Consider the following 3,292-nt stretch of genomic DNA (forward strand, 5'->3'; position numbering starts at 1 on the left):
GGAAGACTGAGGCGGAAGGATCGCCGGAGCCCAGCGGGTCGAGGCTGTGGTGGCTGGGAGTGTGCCACTGCACTCCAGTCTGGGTGACGGAGTGAGACTCCAACTCAAAAAAACCCCCCAAAAAACAAAAAAACAAAACCACACACAAACACAAAAAAAGAAAATAAAAAATAAAAAAATTAGCCGGGCATGGGAATGCACACCAGTAGTCCCAGCCACTCAGAAGGCTGAGGTGGAAGGACTACCTGAGCTCAGGAGGTTGAGGCTGCCATTGGATGTGATCATCACCATCATGTCATTGCACTCTAGTCTGGGTGACAGAGTAAGACCCAACTCCAAAAAAAAAAGAAAAAAAAGGAAAATTCTTGAACCTGACCCCTGCAGGAACACTGAAGTCAGATGGACCAGCAGGGTTGAATGAAAGGATTTATTTATTTATTATTTATTTTTTTGAGTCAGAGTCTCACCCTGTCATTTAGGTTGGAATGCAGTGGTACACTCATGGCTGCTGTAGCGTCAACCTGCTGGGCCCAGGCGATCCTTCCACCTTAGCTTTCCAAGTAGCTGGAACTACAGGCACGCATCACCACACCTGGCTAATTTTTTGATTTATTGTAGAGACAGTCTCGTCAAATTACCCAAGCTGGTCTCGAACCCCTAGGCTCAGGGCTCAGACAATCCTCTCGCCTCAACCTCCTGATGTGCTGGGATTACAGGCATGAGCCACCGCGTCTGGCATGAAAGGATTGTTGAGAGCCAGAAAGTGGCCCAGCCAGCTTCTTTCCTTTCTTGGGACTGAGGGGACAGTTTCTTGATACGCTCTTGCTGTGGCCTTCTCGCTTGCTGATTTATAAAAATTAGCTCATTTTTTTAGATTAGAAAATACAGTTTATTTAGAAAGTAAACTGAAGAGAGATAAAGGAGGGATTTACCTCCCCAAGGGAGGGGAGGAGGACAAAGCTTCAAAATTAGCTCATTTAATCCTCACAACAATCCTATAGGATAGAGTTATTATGAGCCCCATTTTACAGATGAGGAAAGGGAGGCACAACAAGATCAAGGTCACCCAGCTGAGGCTGGTACACAGGCAGTGATTCCAGAGCTTGTACCTACCTCAGGATATCATGCAGCCTCGGCACAGGCGCTTTCCCTGGGCACTAAGAAGAGGAATGGCAGACTAAGTGCCTGGGAGACTCATGTTGCCAGCAGGCTACTATTTTAAAAAAAAATTTTTGTAAGGATGAGGTCTCTCTATGTTGCCCAGGCTGATCTCGAACTCCTAGGCTCAAGGAATCCTCCTGCCTCAGCCTCCCAAAGTGCTGAGATTATAGGCATGGGCCACCGTGCCTGGCCATAGGGCACTTTTAAGGTGCCATGCTTCCTCTAGTATTTAAGTTTATCTTTCTATCCTTCTGGGTTGCTGTCCCTTCCCTCCTCCGTTTCCCAAATTCCAGGATATGATGCCCAGGAACAAAGCTGAGGGTAAACACTGCTTCCTGCGGTGACAGGGACAAGAAGTGAGGACAGACTGTTGTTGGCTGCCAGCTCAGGGCCACACAGGAGGACGTCGATACGTGAGGCAGAATCCAAAATGGATTCTGAGCTGGTGAGCACATAACTTCCTGAGGTTCCACAGAACATACCAGAGCCCCGGGGCAGAGATACCTCATTTGGTCACACTCTGTCACACCCCTGTGTTCTCCACTCAATGAGGCATGAAGAAAAGTTCTAGTGTATACCCATTATGGTGGTTCTTCACTTTTTTAGGGTAACATTTGATGAAAATTAGGGACCCCTGAAAAATGCACATTTACACATGCCCCACACTTTGGACATGATTATAGGAATAATCCCAAACCCTAAAAAGACAGGCTTCTGAAATCCCAAGTCCTCACTGGCTCTCTTATACTCCACATATAATGAGTACTTAATGAATATGTGTGAGTAAATACATGAAATGATAACAGATGTCCTGACGGGAAGAACTAGTGATCACAAATCTGAAAATCTGGGTTGATGTGATAATGAAAAAGGTGAGAGGCAAAGATGGCGGATCACATTTTCCCTCCAGGTCAAAGCTGAGCTTGGGTTTCTCGGTAGCACACCACTTCCGGTGGCTAGTGTGGGCACCTTGGCCTGGAAGATGTAAGCCACTCTAGCTGGCTTACAGGGCTAGCTGGGAAAAGAGTCAAGAGTCTGGGGTTTCTCTGTGTTCCCTTGTACCAATGGGCAGCAAAGCTGCCTCAAAGCACACTGATTCTAGTCTTCTGATGCAAGGGGGATTGAAGGGAAAGTGAAGTTTTGAGGGTCATCTGATTATTAAGTTTTTTAATTTTAATTTTCCTGAGTTAGAGTCTCACTCTGTCGCACAGGCTAGAGTGCAGTGGCATGATCACGGCTCGCCACAGCCTTGATCTCCTGGGCCAAAGCAATCCTTCAGCCTCAGATTCCCATGTAGCTGGGACTACAGGCATGCACTACCACACCCGGCTAATTTTTAAATTATTTTTTTGTAGAGACGAGGTCTCACTATGATGCCAAAGCTAGTCTCAAACTCCTGGGCTCAAGTAATCCTCTCACCTCAGTCTCCCAGAGTGCTGGGATTACAGGTGTGAGCCACTGCACCAGGCCACCAGGGCTTCGGTTTTGATGTTGTAGAGAAAATGCTGGGCTGGGAGCTAGGAGGAGCCTGGGATCTAGGGCCAACCCCACCTATGTAGTGTTGGTCCCGTGGCCTTGAGTTCACTACTTAAACTTTCTTGGTTTCCATGCCTTTATCTGTTAATGAAGTGGGTCCCTAAGTGGTCTCCAAGGCCTCTTTCTACTCTATCACCGTAAATACAAGGGATATTTATACCTGTTCCTTCTCTTCTTATCCCTCATGATTCCTGGATGTTATAGCAATAATAACCATTGAAGTACTAAAATATTTTACACAGGCAGGATCTTCCTTGGAGGAATTCATCCTTTGTAAAATTGTACTGGCCTTTACAACCCCTGTGAGACAGGCAGGAAGCAGCCAGGCATCTCCACCCTTCTCACGGCTGACCGGTCAAGGGAGACCCTGAGAAGTGAGTCGATTGCCAAGGTGAGGGCAAACAGCTACTCAAGGATTAGGGCCTCAGTGGTGCATATGGGCCCAACTGCCTCTCAGGAAGGTAGAAGTGGGGCAAAAAGTGAACAAGACTTGAAGTCAAGAAATTAGAAAATGCAGAACATAAAGGTTAGAACTGGACCTTTTTATTTTTATTTATTTATTTATTTTTGAGTTGGAGTCTCACTCTGTTGCCCA

The 3,292-nt window shown here is 46.6% G+C and overlaps 1 protein-coding gene across 7 annotated transcripts in view; it reads right to left on the reverse strand.

Moving 5' to 3' along the window:
- ATXN7L1 (ataxin 7 like 1) overlaps positions 1-3,292 on the reverse strand; it is a 270,235-nt gene that overhangs the window by 54,789 nt on the left and 212,154 nt on the right. The window lies entirely within an intron of this gene.

The sequence above is a fragment of the Carlito syrichta genome, unplaced genomic scaffold (genome assembly GCF_000164805.1).
Source record: "Carlito syrichta isolate Samal-C Ts95f unplaced genomic scaffold, Tarsius_syrichta-2.0.1 Scaffold314713, whole genome shotgun sequence".
Taxonomy (NCBI): domain Eukaryota; kingdom Metazoa; phylum Chordata; class Mammalia; order Primates; family Tarsiidae; genus Carlito; species Carlito syrichta.